General features: G+C 33.5%; 1 long non-coding RNA gene and 3 pseudogenes across 1 annotated transcript; 2 read left to right on the forward strand and 2 right to left on the reverse strand.

Moving 5' to 3' along the window:
• Positions 1-2,781: 2,781 nt before the first annotated feature.
• LOC141703362 (inositol-pentakisphosphate 2-kinase-like) lies at positions 2,782-7,781 on the forward strand (annotated as a pseudogene).
• A 448-nt stretch (positions 7,782-8,229) lies between these two features.
• On the reverse strand, positions 8,230-8,597 carry LOC141703359 (uncharacterized). The gene is made up of 2 exons (XR_012567512.1): positions 8,557-8,597; positions 8,230-8,424 (listed from the first exon to the last, which is right to left on the reverse strand). It is a non-coding gene; the product is annotated as an uncharacterized LOC141703359 (long non-coding RNA).
• A 423-nt stretch (positions 8,598-9,020) lies between these two features.
• Positions 9,021-11,703, reverse strand: LOC141703365 (bifunctional nuclease 1-like; annotated as a pseudogene).
• A 3,373-nt stretch (positions 11,704-15,076) lies between these two features.
• LOC141703363 (bifunctional nuclease 1-like) lies at positions 15,077-18,573 on the forward strand (annotated as a pseudogene).
• Positions 18,574-18,729: the final 156 nt, after the last annotated feature.

Genomic DNA, 18,729 nt, shown 5'->3' on the forward strand with positions numbered 1-18,729 from the left:
GATAATTTAATCCCACCGTGCTCTCCTTATTTTTCTCGGTCTCCATTGTTCTTGGTCTGGGCATACACTTGGGCATCCACCAGATGTGTGTAGCTCTGATACCAAGATGTTGCAATATAAACAATTTTATGAATGAAAACTAAGAGAAACAGAGATATGCTGGAACTCACTATTTTATTTCAAAGAGAACATAACATGTAAATAGAAAGAGCGTACAAAAGATAAGCTGGAAAATAGGAACTAATGCAACAGCTTTCCTAATAACAATATGCCACTACGGATTATTCCACTACTTCTCCTACAAACATTAATGCTGAATGACCAAGTCCCATGTATCAAACAGTGCTGCAAACCAGCAACACCAGCAACAAAATAAACACCTTGGCAAATATAGTTTAGATTAATAATGCCACATCCCTTTCCCAACTCAGTTGGATTATGCAAATCACGAATAATTTGCATAATTGGCTCTTGATATGAAATCATCATTGACGAACCATCAAATGACCTAATAAGGTGTATCATCATCTCTAAAACCATAATTTCCTATTGATTTTCCTTCAGTATCTACACGGATGTGTATAGTGATCTGCTTGAACTACTATTTTCACCCAAATACAGACTTTTTGATGATGATGTGGAGTATATATATGTTCTAATTTTTGGATGGTTCCGGTAGTAAGGTCCATGTGGAGCTTTATATGGAAAAAACATGGACCTTACTACCGGAATCATCCAAAGATTCGAACATATGTATACTCCACATCATCATTAACAATTGGAGTAAGACCAAAATTGTTTGTCGTAGAATTCAAAACTCTACGTAACACTTTCAACTTGTACAAATTCTGATCAATAAATAGTTTTGCATATAAAAGATCCAATAATCCTATAAATTTTAATTTGAAGAGCAATTTCACAAATCAAATATGATATTTATCATAAGTGGAACCAATAACGCTATTATAAATAATTTTACCATCGTAATAAGAACAACACATCACATAATTTGAACTAGAACCAGAAGCCATAATTACGATAATCAACTTTTAATCAAGAAACCATGATTTATACACACAATTCGGGAAAATAGTTATATAAATTTTGACTACCATTAAGAACTCACATGATATGTTCAGTTGAATCTAAGCACGCGAACAAATTGTATATACGGTATACTTGCGACATAGATATAAATTTTGTGTTGATGTAATGGGCCGTCAAAGAAAGAATAGACAAGTTTGGATTTTTTATATCCACAATTCACATTTGTGATTTGTGTGACGCCCTCAATCACGGGGTTAGAAAATGAGAACCCACACATCATTAAACTAACAATAAATAAGCATAAACCCCGTTTAACTATTAACAGGATCTAAACAGGATTAAGTTTGAGACAAGACATAACTATCAACCAGTAAATATTATTACAACCCAAAATAATATATAATTTACACAATATATTATTTTGGGTTGTAATAATATTTACTGGTTGTAATAATATTTACTGGTTGTTTATATCCTATTAATAATTAATCGGGGTTTATGCTTATTTATTGTTAGTTTGATGATATATAGATACTCATTTTCTAATCCCGAAATTGAGGGCGCCACAATTTACGTGTATCAAAAGCGCATCTAGAGTATGCGTAGGCGGGGACGTATACTTATACGTGTACCAAAAGCGCATCTAGAGTATGCGTAGGCGGGGACGTATAATATGTCATATGCGTCCACGGCCTCACATCTCCTGGTTACATATATGACTTTTTTAACCTTTTCTTATCAGCATGCGTACAGGTGCCCCGCATATTTTGTATGTGTAGTCCTTTACGACTAATTTTTGCTTTTTTTTGTATTTTGAAAATTTTAAAAATAAAAGCTAATTCTCCGCAGTATCAATATACGTGGGCTCTATTTCGCATAACATTGGTGCGCGTAAGTTTTCTTGATGTATTTTTTTTAATTTTAGAAATTACAAATAAAGGTTGCGCACTATTGTTATGCGTATACATGCCGTCACATATTTAGTTTAAAAAAGTCGAATCACTAATTCAGAAATAAACACAAGTTAGTCATATTTAGTACGCGTCTCTTGTATTGGTTTTAAAGGAATAGTAGTATATAGCACATGAATTATACATATCGAGGGTTCGAATACCCAATCCTCTTGACAGTGATCATTTCGGGCAATTCCACCCCAAATTTCGTTATTTTGGGCTTTAACCCGTAAACAAATATCTATTTCAAAAATAAGTGATTCTGTTATTGTTTGAGTTTCTAACAAAACGGGTAAAAATTGCCAAAACCCTTTTATAGAGTGGCAAAAAGTATAACTTTTACTTCCTTCGTACCACCGAGATGTTTACATTATAATTCAATACGTATTTCGAAATTTTTATAAATTATAGTTTCATATTTTTTGAAATTTTTTTTTTGAATAAAAGTTTAAACATAAAACTTTTATTCAAAAAAATTAAAAAAAAATATTGTAAAACTATACTTTAAACGAACATTAAAAAGTGTGTCGAAAAATAACGTAAACAATCCAATTCAGTGGGACGGAGGGAGTAATTGATAAACAAATTTAATATTTATATCAAATTAAATCTTAAATTTCAAACTTTAATTTAATATAAATATTAAAAAACAAATATATGTATAAATATAATTTTTTATACCGCAATTTACGTTAGAAAAAAATCAACAGCATTCATTTGGCGCCCGATTAATAAAAAAAATAAATACATACAGTACACAGAGCCCACAAAAACTAAAATACCCAACGCCCACCCCTGCGTGTCTCTGAGTCTTATCTTTTTCTTTCCCTCCGTCATCAATGTTGTATACATACGTACACAAATACAAGTGACAATTCAGAGTACCCAGTTGTAGTTGTGAAGAGCCCTCAGTTTGGATTTTAATCTCCCCTGTCTTAAGATTTAAGGTATGCCCATGTCTTTTTATTATTGGATAAGTTAAGGGGTAATCTCATTTCTAACTAAACTCTTATACATCTGTAATATAACATGTAATGTATTATTGCATTCATTTGTATGGTTTATGTGTTATATAGTTCTGCAGGGGAGGGGAATGGAGATGATTTTAGAGGCTAGAGATGCTGGGGAGTGGGCTTATAGAGGAGAAGGCGCTGCTAATCTTGTTCTTTCTTACACTGGATCATACCCTCCTTTTGTAATCCCTCTCTCTCTCTCTCCCTCTCTCTTTCCTCTCTCTCTCTCTCTCTCTCCCCATTTGACCTCTGTCCCCTGTTTTCAATGTTATTTTGTGTGTATTCAATCTAGAGTCTCTTGGGTATTATTTTTATCTTGCAAGTCAATACTAGGTGGAAAATTTATAAAATTTAATAAATTTGACGGAATTCAATTGGGATTTCAGTCTTTAAAAATTTCTTGGTAGTCAATCGGGATGGTATTACAAAAGATTTTAAATGTGTTACTATTCCATACGCAACAAGGAATTATTACAAAAAAACGATTAGTGTCCAGTTAGGATATTAAAGTACCGTCAACTTTGGTGGTATCAAAAAAGTATTTAGCTTTCATGAGATGGTGGATTTTGTAGGGTTTAAAAGTTTTATCTTTTCAAAAAGAGATATGGCATCTGCCCAAGTGGTATTGACTCTTTATAGAATCAGAATATTTATGCAGTCATTAGATCCATAGATTATTATATTCATCAGTTATTATTATTATTATTATTATTTCAATTTATGAATTAACTAACTCCACCCCAGGTATGGGAATAAATGTACGGGGCGATGCCACTAGAGCAAGAGGTCTTTTGTATATCGTATATCCTTGGCAATTCTGAATCATTACTTCGGCTAGTCACTAGCATATTCTGTTAGAAGATCTCATGTTAAGGCATGTTAAGTAAACAGCTCATCTTAAGATGTTAGGGGAAGGCCCCAACTGGATCTTGTGTTATATTTTATATTCTAACATATTCAAATCCTTTGCAATTCATTGTATAGGTTGGGAAAGTATTGCGTGTGCGGAAGATAACTGAAAATGGGGCAGAATATGATAATGGACTCTCTGGCCTAAGCAAGCATGAGTGCTTACTTTGGGATGAACTTATATCGGCCCCATCCAGGGAAATGGCTGAGCACCTGTATGTAAAGAATGTTATGAGACCTCTGCTAGGTTCCGATTATGTTGAGTCTGGGGTATGTGTTGTTATAGCATCATATCTCTTGTGCATTTCTAATATCTATTTATCCTGCTTAATATCCTGATCATATGTTGTTTCATTCAAAAAAAGCATCACATAGATATTGCTGCCTCTTGCCTGCGACCAATTATTTAAATATATGCATTAAATTTATTGTTACAGTCTCTACCATCTATTAATTATGATAGGACATAATAAAGATCTCTGCACAGCATTAGCTATAGGTTACTCTTATATAGTTCACTTGTTTGAGTGATTTTTATTGCCCTTCTTAAGCCCCATTCATGTTAATGGTACTTATATAATTTCTTTTTATGAGCTATATGAGCTATACTTGTGGCCTATTCACGTTAATAGTCCGGAAAAGCTATAATAATTTCTTTTAATGCAATATCACCCATTGTTTCTCCTCCAGAATGCATCGTTTGATTCTGCACAAATGGTTTTTTCAAAGTTCTGTAGTCTTGTATCAAGAGTCCTCATGTTGTTCCTTTTTATACTGGGTAGGTCCGAGTACTTGTGGGCAAGGGATTTTTGGAGTCTGTTGAAAGTAATATTCTTTCTAAGCGTCCTTCATGGCGAGTCAATGATGCAAAGACCAACACAGAATGTGTTTCTGCTCTTCTTCTACCTGATCTCTCACATTTTCCTGGCAGTAAGTACCATCTCTGAAATATTTGATGCAAATAACTATGCTTGTCTATTTAAGGAAACAAGACACCTTAATACCCTATCACTTGCCGCCTTAATGGTGATTTTTCTCTAACCTAATTAAACCCAAGGTATCATGATCTTGGAATCGAATTTCACCTGGATTTGAAAATTGTTCTTAATGGCTACTTTATAATTACCTTGTGGTGTATGTGTTGTACCTCAGTTAACATACATCTGATGCATGCTTCTTTAGGTGGCTTTCAAGAGTCATCCACTAGTTTGCAGTCTAAAGAAAAGAAGTAGTGGGTTACTTGCTCATGAAACACAGTTTTATGGGCATATATTTATTGTAGTATTACATGGAAAAATTATTGAAGAAAACATGAAGCTGATTCTCCTTTAATACAGTTAACAATTTTTTTAAATCTTATCTTCACAAGCGAGGCAACATATTTTGACTTTCATACCAACAGTCCAATTCAAGCTTTTACATTTCCCTTAATGATAACCTATGGATGTTGATTAGATTGTTGTCCTATAATCTATAAGTACGTGTCTGAGTTCTGAGGGTTGTAAGTTGTTTGAATGTTATATTGAAACAACTAAATGATTTACGGTCTTCATGCTTTTATATAATGATTGTTCGTAACAGAAATTTATCTTTACCTTTTTCTCAGGTGTTCTTAATAAAGAATTCTGCATAACTGTTGAGATAAAGGTTCTACCCCCTTCTGTTAATGTTCTTTTCTAATAATTTCTTTTGAATGTTTTGAGTAAGAGGCAGTTAAAAGGATACACAAAGATTAAGTATATCTTACTTTTCTCATTATATTCTTGCTCACTCAAAGCAGCCCAAATGCGGATTTCTGCCAGTTTCAGATTTGATAGCTGAGGAAAATTCTGTTAAAAAGAGCATAAGCCGATTTAAAATGCATCAGGCACTGAAATTCCATCAGGGGAAGGTATTTGTCTATCCTACTACTAAATTTTTAAGACCAGTCCACTATTTGTTGGATGCTTGTATAAAAATTATTATCAATCAGCATTTAGTACATTTCTTGGTTAAATAGTATATTCTTCAACACTGATGTCATTTAAATCTGTTTTTTATGTGTTGTTGCTCTCGTGTGGAAGATTGTTTAGCACTTGATTTAATTATACCTTCTTCAACATTCAAAAATTTGTTTCAGATATCGGAAGTAAGCGAATACGATCCGTTGGATCTGTTCTCTAAATCTATAAAGAGAGTAAATAAAGCTGTGAAGGACCTTTTTCTTACACCTCAGAACAATTTTCGGGTATTTTAAATGGTTCTCTCATATATGGGGGCTTAGGTGGTAGCCCAAGCAGCAAGAGCTATCTGACTAGGGAAACGTTTGAAGATGTACTGAAATGTGTGATTCAATCAGACAATGGCAATCGTACAACAAAGTTCCTGGATCTTGTTGCTGAGACAGTTTTCAGATCAAGACTATTAGATAGGCTCCTAAAAGCCCAGATGCTTGATACGCTTGACATTGAAGGGGCAATTCATGCATATTATAATGTTGTTTCCCAGTCTTGTAAAGTATGCAGCAAATTCCGGGAAGTAGAAGAGAAACTGTCAGAAAGATATTCCCATATTCATTCAGATCCATACAGTAAAAGCTTAAAGATTGTGAAGGACTATCTGACTGCTGCAACTGCAAAGGACTTGAGTACGATGATAAGTTTTAGACCCACTGAAAACAGAGACATGGAATCTTTGGATGATACTGTTGTACTAAAATCGACTAGACAAAGCTTTCAATACAAGGTATGTGTCACAACTGATCTCAGATTCTCACCGTTCTGCCTTCTCCTAAGTTAATGCACAAATCCTCTCATCCTTTATCATTTGTTTTTTGAAGCAAAAGCATGTAAACATTAGTCGCAGATACTATGGAATAATGCAAGACAATGCAAAGTGCTTTTTAATTTATTAAATGGTCTAGTGATCCATCATGACCTTTACACTATCAGGAGCTCAAATCTTGATTCCCCCTGCTGATGTTATTATCTACTACTGCACTCGTTAGTATTTCCTATTTTAAGACAATGGAATATTGCTAATATGGCATTGTCTTATTTTGTTGATATAGTTACTAAATTTGTTAATTCACAGGCATCTTTTCTTGACCTGGATAGAAAACCTCTAACGAAGATGGAATACTATTATGAGTTAGACCAGAAAATAGTTCGCGCTTATTCTCAGATATCTAAAGTCAAGGATAATCCAGGTAAAAGCTGCGAAAATTGAATAGACCTGGTCCTTGTCATGGACAATATAGTAGGTTGCATTTCAAGGCTTCTCCGCTATGTTTTTCAAACACGTTTATATTATGCATGTGCATATTTCTCATTTTTCATCAAAGAACTTAAATGTACCGTGAGGTTCTTAGCCAAGTTTCTTATCGAAGTATCACTCTGAAGGTCTGTATTTTAGACTTACACAACCTAAAATTATCATTTTTTTCACTTATACACATTATGTCGTAGTTTGCTGCTCTATATTTGTTCTAATAAACCTTTTTCTTCTATTTTATTAGTGTGCCAACAGAAATAATCTGATAGTGTAACTTCCCAACTGATCCTCATTCCGTCTTTTGCTGTAGTTGTGGTAGCTTGATCCACAAGGAGATAGGGATGAGTCAGATGGTGAGTAGGGATGAATCAGATGATTCTTTCAGAGCAAGCAGGAGCTACAATGTCAAACATTTAAAGTGCAACTGAGATGTCTCTTCATACTAGCTGCTCTGACATTTAATTTATGTTGTCTATAGAACTTGGTTTTGCTTAGAGGCAAATGCCATAATGTACACCTAAACTTTAATAAGTCGCTGTTCACTGTATAACATTTATTCCAAATTATCCAAGTTTTAGAATAATAATATCCACCATAATATTTCATATGTTTAGCTCTGTTATAAGATTTATAGTTTTCAGTGTATTGTCATTATTATGTAAAAAAGCGTAACGATTGTTTATTTTACAATTTACTGATAGTATTTCCTCGGTCATCAAAACGCAGCCTCCAGGATTAAGAATTTGTATGCATGATTTGTAAGGGAGCCTTCATATATAGATTTGGCTGTGTTTACGGTCACGTAATAAAACTAGAACACAGATACGTTGTAATACGAGTTTATGTATCATCATCTGCCTTGTCATTATATTAGTTGATTCTTGAGATTTAAATTGAGCTGCTGTGCCTAGACAACAAATCTGGGCAGCTATCTATGTATATTCAACTCTTTAGGCGTAGGTTCAAGATGTTTATATTTCAAAAGATCAAAATTCCACAAACAAGAGTAGATTAATATGATTATTAAAAGCAGAAGCCATAGCAATCACGGGATGTGACATGAAATTAACAGTAGCACTAATATATGTCCATCATAAAGGGATTATTTACAGTTTACACTTTACAGAATATTCACAACTGTTTTACATATACATACAACGGGTGCACACATATATATTCATTATATAGTTAATTTGCCAGAGGAAGCAGGTTACTTTGAACAATGGGTTCTATGTACATAGTCTTCAACCCTGCATACATGGTACAAGCAAGATAGCTATATATATTAGTCTTCTTTAAACCAAAAAGCACAAGTCTGTAAAATGAGAATAGGTCCCTTGTGTAGCATTCAACTATGGTACCTATAAAGACAAAAAATATACCTGCTAAGCCCAGTTCTTCTTTGATCTGAATTGCTGAGTTATCCCGCACTGAGCTGTAAAAGATCATTAAAACTCTTGTGAAATTTTCAAAGACAAGATAAGGAGTTTATCTTGAACCTGGCCGATGTATTCGCTCGGCAAAGGAAAAGAAGCACAAAAAAAAACAGTGCCATATCAAACTAAATGTGAATCAGCACAGTTAATTTTAAAGCTTTAATTGGTCACTAATATGTTCGAAATGCAATAAAATATGAACCAAAAGTGTCCTAAAGAGCATGTTTCGATTTATTTATCATGTTCACATTTGATGTTTACAGAATTTAATAACCCTGTGAATCCCCGTAATTAACAGAGATGAGGGAACCAGATAAGAATCTGAACCAAAGGTGTTCGAAATGCAATAAATATAAACCACAAGTGTCCTAAATAGCATGCTTTTATTTATTAAAAAACACCAAAACTCGTATCTACTTCGTAGAACATGAGATATTGCGCTCACATTTGATGTTTAATGAATTTAATAACCCTGATAATTCCCATGATTCAAAAGAGATGAATGAACCAGATAGTTGAAGCATGTAGAAGTTCCGGAAGAATGCAAAAACTTACCAGCATCACTATAGCGTTCCTCAATGGCAGCTTTCAGCATGTTGCACACAAGATCAAATTCCTTAGTTTCAACACAAGGCTGGCCATTGGGCCTGAAAACATAGTATACATGATAAGAAAAGAAATTATCAGCTAGAGTTCCTTTCCTTCCCGAAAACTGGAAGGGTTATTTCAACTGCATGTCTTATAATTTTATTGACAATCAATTTTAAGGAATCAGTGTCTTGATAAATCACAACATTCCTATTAAAAATTTTGGGTGGAAGTTTTTCAAATCGTAGCATACAGCCACTTACGGGCCTTTTCCAAAGAATTTTTCGTCGGCTAAACAATGTGAGCCATACCTGTCCAGTTCTGTGAATATTAAGCCATCTGAAGAACCAGGTATTGAAATTTTTGCAGGCTCAATTATTTTCATTCCATCACTATAAGCCAAAAACTTGTTTACTTGTATTGGCACCTGAAAAAAAAATCAAAATATAAGAACAAAGGTTGGATGGATAGTCTTGGTCTAGGATTTAGGAATTGAACATATATGAACTCATCTCCTAATTAATGGTGTGACTAAAATGATCTACCCGCCTACCACCAATGCACACATGCAAAAAAAAAGTGCATATGCATGCATATCCAAAGGTACCACTAAAGGGCTCTTAGCCTAGAGGCATCGGCCTCATCCTATTTACGGGAATTCAAGGTTCACATGCTGTCAAAGTCAAGGTCGATGTGTGTGGTCAACTATTAAAAAAAATGGAAAAGGTACCTTGCATCTCACTGCAATGTTGATTGCATCCGAAGGTCTAAGGTCAAAGCTAATATTTTCTGTTTCGTCATCTACCTGGGGTAAGGAAAACATCTGTCAGATAATCAGCTTTCCAAACAAAATCATGAATGGACATTCGTAACAAAATAGTGTTGTGTTTCAGGAGTTTGCCTTTGTTAAGTACAACCGTGAAAAATATGCTCATGTATTCTCTTTGTGACTCGAACAAGTTCACCTGTATAATAACAAAAACGATTCATCTAACGAAGGGAAATGTTCTCTATTTTGTTAGAATTAGACGATTTATAATTTTATCTATAGCTCAAGAGCTTGAGCTTGACACAAATTAAATAAAACTTACTGAGTATCCCATTTGTCAATCATTTCTTTAACTACTTGATACATGGTAGGCCTCGCCTGAAATAGAAAATTTTACAAATTCCAAATTTAAGTTTAAAAATTAACAATTATCCAGAACATCAACTGACACCAGACAAGCTTTAGTGATAGAAATAGAAGTGATGCATACAATTTGGACGCTGCGCATGGCTGCCATGAGCAATGCACTTGGCATCTCCACTGCAATAGGAAAGCAAGTGATTGGAAGCCGAAAGAAAAAGTCAATAGTTGACCTTAAATTATTAATCATAAAATAGAATAGAAACACATCCCTATATTCTGAAAGAGAAAAATTGCAAAGGAAACATACACACGATAATTGGGAGTAGTAGACCAGTTCCATCTTCCATTTTTAGCACAATTGCGGGATGAGGGGCATAATCAGGAAGATGGCCTCCATGAGGGTTGTTATGGGCACATCTTAAATGCCTGCCATCTCTCATCTTGATCATGAAACCATCGGCACTGCTCTTCACCTCAACTGTCTCGAAAAATGTCAAACATTCATATCAATTATTTGTCATTGTGTTTACTGCTTCACATATTAAGTACATAATGACTTCTCTCTTAACATGTTAGAATATACTGGTTAACAGAACCTAAAAGCAACTACATAATTATTCAACCAAGTTGCAAAACCTTGATTAATTCTGTACGTTAATGTCTTCTGCATAACCACTTGATTTGGAACTTTCTTCGTTGTAATCTTTGTGAATGCTACACAACCAACTTTCACTAAGAGCTAGTTCAAAAGAGCAAGTCGCTATCACAAGATTCAGCATTTTCCCTCAGAAGTTAAACACAGACAAGACTCTATGTTGCAGTAATTCAATGACAGTAATAGGTACAGAGCAAGTCGCTATCACAAGATTCAGCATTTTCCCTCAGAAGTTAAACACAAACACAGACAAGACTCTATGTTGCAGTAACTTGATGACAGTAATAGGTAACCGAATAAAGAGCAACTTCCGGTACAGACAGGTTAATTTATAAAGTACGATTTCAAGTCTAATTTTATGTGTAAAAGCAATGGTGGAATATTATTAAATTAATTTCCATGAATGGGTCCAGCTAAGAGCTCACCAGCTTCGACAACACTTGAGTTCACATAATCTGCATCGTTCTCATTAAAATTTTCAGCAGTACTACCATTACCATTGGATGATGAGCTGAAACTACACTTCACTACCTTCCCCTTCTGGAATCGCTGTTGATTACCCACATTAATCCTACTGCCACTGAACCCTTTGAACCCCCAGAACCACTTCTAAGAACTCTATTTTTCATTAGAGGTCCATTTACCGGTAGCATATAAGCTCCAGTTTGTTTTAAATGGACTGCTGCCGGCAGATAACAGGTCCTTGTACAGAACTCATATTATTTCCTGTAAATTTCATAAAAAAAGGGCATGAGTAAAATTTTGTCAAGCAATATATACTGATTCAAGAGAAAATTTGGAAATTTTAACAGAAATACACACTGCATTAATTTTTTTTTCTGGTTACATCTGCAATTAGGTACTGAAGCATCTTTTGAATCATTTAACAATATTTTCACGCAAGTGATTCGATGTATCCGATAGATATTTAATCTATATATACATATGCAAGCTACACTATCAACCATATTAAATTTTATATAATTACATAAAAAAGTATAAAATTCACATAAAAAAGTCTTATAGTAACATCAAATTAGCATATGATACATAAGTAATCTAATTATATGAACCATGGATATGATATGATCTGTTTATATATCATTATCACATAGCTCAATATAACTACATAATCTCCTTCGATATCTTTAAAAAGACTGCACAAATTAAACCATTGTAAACAATTAAAATATATCAAATGACAGACCTGAAGATCACACTGTCTTGTACAAAGCAGTTTCAGATTTATAACCTTGAGATCGAGTAAACTATAGCTACTAAAAAGACAATATATCGAAACGAGCACTCTATTCAATTTTTAACTAGGTCAAATGTGTTGAAAGATTACTTGTAAACATATAAATGAAGACTTGATTCCGGTGTGCGTAGTTACGTATTACATATCGAAGCAAATACAGTCAACAACTTGTTCAGTTAGGCAATTCGGAGTGTTTTTCAATGAATACATTTGTAAGTTACATTCTTATTAATCGTATCGTATCGAATAAGGCTACATACAACATATTGAAATGGTCATCAAATCAAACTTGTAATATAAACATCCGAATCTAACACACGAAACACGTACTGATCTAACAAAAAGAGGTCAAGAACAATAAAAACAGTATGATCGGTGTAATATATCATGATCATACACAACTTTACACCACTCAATTTGAAAACAATCATTTAAAATGAGTAAAATGAAATAGATCATAATAAAATAATCATTAAAAAAATTAAAAACAAAAAAAGACCTGAGATGAAAGGCGTGTTGTAGAGCAAGTCCTAGATCAGATAAGAAAAATGATGATTAAGAGGATGATATAGAAATAGGATATATAAGTTAAGTGTGTATATACATAGGGTTAATATTTAAATGTGTGTGTGTGTGTGTGTGTTGTGTTTTTGTTGGATAAAGAGGGGAGGAGAGGATTGTTGTGGTGGGAGGAGCAAGCAGGATAGAGATTTTTTTAGGCTGCCTTTCTCAATTATATACCCAAAGTCCAAAGAGAGAAGTAGAGAGAGCATTTAATCAACACGATAGAGAGAGAATAATATACTTAATATTTTATTGTTATAAATCGGATATTTTATTCACATCAATAATTCTACAAGAAATATTTTTATCCCTTTCTTTTTTCTTCTTGTTCTGTATTCTCTTTCCCTGACAGTTATGTTTATGTAAACTATTTTTTTTAAGGTAATTTTTGAAAACATTGATTTCATTTCAAATTCAGAATTTCAATTTCAAATCTTTTGCATAGATTCGAAAATTGAATTTCAAAACTTTTGTTTTTTGGATTTTTTCAAAATTTGAAATATATTATTTTTATTTTTTATCGGAAACTGAAATATTAATTAATATTATATTTCAGGATAAATTGCCCAAACAATAAAATAAATTGTTTTTGGGCAATTTATCCTGAAATATATATTAAAATTAATATTTCAATTTTCCGATAAAAAATAAAAATAATATATTTCAAATTTTAGAAAAATCCAAAAAACAAAGTTTTGAAATTCAATTTTTCGAATTTCTATGCAAAAGATTTGAAATTGAAATTCTGAATTTGAAATGAAATCAATGTTTTCAAAAATTACCTTAAAAAAAATTAGTTTACATAAACATAAACTGTCAGGGAAAGAGAATACAGAACAAGAAGAAAAAAAGAAAGGATAAAATATTCTTGTAGAATTATTGATGTGAATAAAATATCCGATTTATAACAATAAAATATTAAGTATATTATTCTCTCTCTCTCGTGTTGATTAAAATGCTCTCTCTCTACTCTCTCTCTTTGGACTTTGGGTATATAATTGAGAAAGGCAGCCTAAAAAAATCTCTTATCCTGCCTTGCTCCTCCCACCACAACAATCCTCTCCTCCCCCTCTTTATCCAAACAAAACACACACACACACACACACACATTTAAATATTAACCCTATGTATATACACACTTAACTTATATCCTATTTCTATATTCATCCTCTTAATCATCATTTTTCTTATCTGATCTAGGACTTGCTCATACAACAGCCTTTCATCTCAGGTCTTCTTTTTGTTTTTAATTTTTTTAATTTGACTTATTTTATTATGATCTATTTCATTTTACTCATTTTTAAATGATTGTTTTCAAATTGAGTGTGTAAAGTTGTGTATGATCATGATATATTAACCGATCATACTGTTTTTATTTGTTCTTGACCTCTTTTTGTTAGATCATGTACGTGTTTCGTGTTGTTAGATTTCGGATGTTTATATTACAAGTTTGATTTGATGACCATTTCAATACTGTTGTATGTAGCCTTATTCGATACGATACGATTATAAATAAGTAACTTACAAATGTATTCATTGAAAAACACTCCGAATTGCCTAACTGAACAAGTTGTTGACTGTATTTGCTTCGATATGTAATTACGTAACTACGCACACGGAATCAAGTCTTCATTTATATGTTTACAAGTAATCTTTCAACACATTTGACCTAGTTAAAAATTGAATAGAGTGCTCGTTTCGATATATTGTCTTTTTAGTAGCTATAGTTTACTCGATCTCAAGGTTATAAATCTGAAACTGCTTGTACAAGACAGTGTGATCTTCAGGTCTGTCATTTGATATATTTAATTGTTTACAATGGTTTTAATTGTGCAGTCTTTTTAAAGATATCGAAGGAGATTATGTAGTTATATTGAGCTATGTGATCATGATATATAAACAGATCATATTCATATCATGGTTCATATAATTAGATTACTTATGTATCATATGCTAATTTGATGTTACTATAAGACTTTTTTATGTGAATTTTAATACTTTTTATGTAATTATATAAAATTTAATATGGTTTGATAGTGGAGCTTGCATATGTATATATAGATTAAATATCTATCGGATACATCGAATCACTTGCGTGAAAATATTGTTAAATGATTCAAAAGATGCTTCAGTACCTAATTGCAGATGTAACCAGAAAAAAAATTAATGCAGTGTGTTATTTCTGTTAAAATTTCCAAATTTTCTCTTGAATCAGTATATTATTGCTTGACAAAATTTTACTCATGCCCTTTTTTTATGAAATTTACAGGAAATAATATGAGTTCTGTACAAGGACCTGTTATCTGCCCGGCAGCAGTCCATTTAAAACAAACTGGAGCTTATATGCTACCGGTAAATGGACCTCTAATGAAAATAGAGTTCTTAGAAGTGGGTTCTGGGGGTTCAAAGGGTTCAGTGGCAGTAGGATTAATGTGGGTAATCAACAGCGATTCCAGAAGGGGAAGGTAGTGAAGTGTAGTTTCAGCTCATCATCCAATGGTAATGTAGTACTGCTGAAAATTTTAATGAGAACGATGCAGATTATGTGAACTCAAGTGTTGTCGAAGCTGGTGAGCTCTTAGCTGGACCCATTCATGGAAATTAATTTAATAATATTCCACCATTGCTTTTACACATAAAATTAGACCTTGAAATCGTACTTTATAAATTAACTGTCTGTACCGGAAGTTGCTCTTTATTCGGTTACCTATTACTGTCATCAAGTTACTGCAACATAGAGTCTTGTCTGTGTTTGTGTTTAACTTCTGAGGGAAAATGCTGAATCTTGTGATAGCGACTTGCTCTGTACCTATTACTGTCATTGAATTACTGCAACATAGAGTCTTGTCTGTGTTTAACTTCTGAGGGAAAATGCTGAATCTTGTGATAGCGACTTGCTCTTTTGAACTAGCTCTTAGTGAAAGTTGGTTGTGTAGCATTCACAAAGATTACAACGAAGAAAGTTCCAAATCAAGTGGTTATGCAGAAGACATTAACGTACAGAATTAATCAAGGTTTTGCAACTTGGTTGAATAATTATGTAGTTGCTTTAGGTTCTGTTAACAGTATATTCTAACATGTTAAGAGAGAAGTCATTATGTACTTAATATGTGAAGCAGTAAACACAATGACAAATAATTGATATGAATGTTTGACATTTTTTCGAGACAGTTGAGGTGAAGAGCAGTGCCGATGGTTTCATGATCAAGATGAGAGATGGCAGGCATTTAAGATGTGCCATAACAACCCTCATGGAGGCCATCTTCCTGATTATGCCCCTCATCCCGCAATTGTGCTAAAAATGGAAGATGGAACTGGTCTACTACTCCCAATTATCGTGTGTATGTTTCCTTTGCAATTTTTCTCTTTCAGAATATAGGGATGTGTTCCTATTCTATTTTTATGATTAATAATTTAAGGTCAACTATTGACTTTTTCTTTCGGCTTCCAATCACTTGCTTTCTATTGCAGTGGAGATGCCAAGTGCATTGCTCATGGCAGCCATGCGCAGCGTCCAAATTGTATGCATCACTTCTATTTCTATCACTAAAGCTGTCTGGTGTCAGTTGATGTTCTGGATAATTGTTAATTTTTAAACTTAAATTTGGAATTTGTAAAATTTTCTATTTCAGGCGAGGCCTACCATGTATCAAGTAGTTAAAGAAATGATTGACAAAATGGGATACTCAGTAAGTTTTATTTAATTTGTGTCAAGCTCAAGCTCTTGAGCTATAGATAAAATTATAAATCGTCTAATTCTAACAAAATAGAGAACATTTTCCCTTCGTTAGATGAATCGTTTTTGTTATTATACAGGTGAAACTTGTTCGAGTCACAAAGAGAATACATGAGGCATATTTTTCACGGTTGTACTTAACAAAGGCAAACTCCTGAAACACAACACTATTTTGTTACGAATGTCCATTCATGATTTTGTTTTGGAAAGCTGATTATCTGACAGATGTTTTCCTTACCCCAGGTAGATGACGAAACAGAAAATATTAGCTTGACCTTAGACCTTCGGATGCAATCAACATTGCAGTGAGATGCAAGGTACCTTTTCCATTTTTTTAATAGTTGACCACACACATCGACCTTGACTTTGACAGCATGTGAACCTTGAATTCCCGTAAATAGGATGAGGCCGATGCCTCTAGGCTAAGAGCCCTTAGTGGTACCTTTGGATATGCATGCATATGCACTTTTTTTTGCATGTGTGCATTGGTGGTAGGCGGGTAGATCATTTTAGTCACACCATTAATTAGGAGATGATGTTCATATATGTTCAATTCCTAAATCCTAGACCAAGACTATCCATCCAACCTTTGTTCTTATATTTGATTTTTTTTCAGGTGCCAATACAAGTAAACAAGTTTTTGGCTTATAGTGATGGAATGAAAATAATTGAGCCTGCAAAAATTTCAATACCTGGTTCTTCAGATGGCTTAATATTCACAGAACTGGACAGGTATGGCTCACATTGTTTAGCCGACGAAAAAATTCTTTGGAAAAGGCCCGTAAGTGGCTGTATGCTACGATTTGAAAAACTTCCACCCAAAATTTTTAATAGGAATGTTGTGATTTATCAAGACACTGATTCCTTAAAATTGATTGTCAATAAAATTATAAGACATGCAGTTGAAATAACCCTTCCAGTTTTCGGGAAGGAAAGGAACTCTAGCTGATAATTTCTTTTCTTATCATGTATACTATGTTTTCAGGCCCAATGGCCAGCCTTGTGTTGAAACTAAGGAATTTGATCTTGTGTGCAACATGCTGAAAGCTGCCATTGAGGAACGCTATAGTGATGCTGGTAAGTTTTTGCATTCTTCCGGAACTTCTACATGCTTCAACTATCTGGTTCATTCATCTCTTTTGAATCATGGGAATTATCAGGGTTATTAAATTCATTAAACATCAAATGTGAGCGCAATATCTCATGTTCTACGAAGTAGATACGAGTTTTGGTGTTTTTAATAAATAGAAAGCATGCTATTTAGGACACTTGTGGTTTATATTTATTGCATTTCGAACACCTTTGGTTCAGATTCTTATCTGGTTCCCTCATCTCTGTTAATTACGGGGATTCACAGGGTTATTAAATTCTGTAAACATCAAATGTGAACATGATAAATAATCGAAACATGCTCTTTAGGACACTTTTGGTTCATATTTTATTGCATTTCGAACATATTAGTGACCAATTAAAGCTTTAAAATTAAATGTGCTGATTCCACATTTAGTTTGATATGGCACTGTTTTTTTGTGCTTCTTTCTTTGCCGAGCGAATACATCGGCCAGGTTCAAGATAAACTCCTTATCTTGTCTTTGAAAATTTTCACAAGAGTTTAATGATCTTTTACAGCTCAGTGGCGGGATAAACTCAGCCAATTCAGATCAAAGAAGAACTGGGCTTAGCAGGTATATTTTTGTCTTTATAGGTACCATAGTTGAATGCTACACAAGGGGACCTATTCTCATTTCTACAGACTTGTGCTTTTTGGTTTAAAGAAGACTAATATATATAGCTATCTTGCTTGTACCATGTATGCAGGGTTGAAGACTATGTACATAGAACCCATTGTTCAAAGTAACCTGCTTCCTCTGGCAAATTAACTATATAATGAATATATATGTGTGCACCCGTTGTATGTATATGTAAAACAGTTGTGAATATTCTGTAAAGTGTAAACTGTAAATAATCCCTTTATGATGGACATATATTAGTGCTACTGTTAATTTCATGTCACATCCCGTTGATTGCTATGGCTTCTGCTTTTAATAATCATATTAATCTACTCTTGTTTGTGGAATTTTGATCTTTTGAAATATAAACATCTTGAACCTACGCCTAAAGAGTTGAATATACATAGATAGCTGCCCAGATTTGTTGTCTAGGCACAGCAGCTCAATTTAAATCTC

The sequence above is a fragment of the Apium graveolens genome, unplaced genomic scaffold (assembly GCF_009905375.1).
Source record: "Apium graveolens cultivar Ventura unplaced genomic scaffold, ASM990537v1 ctg6578, whole genome shotgun sequence".
In the NCBI taxonomy this organism is placed as follows: domain Eukaryota; kingdom Viridiplantae; phylum Streptophyta; class Magnoliopsida; order Apiales; family Apiaceae; genus Apium; species Apium graveolens.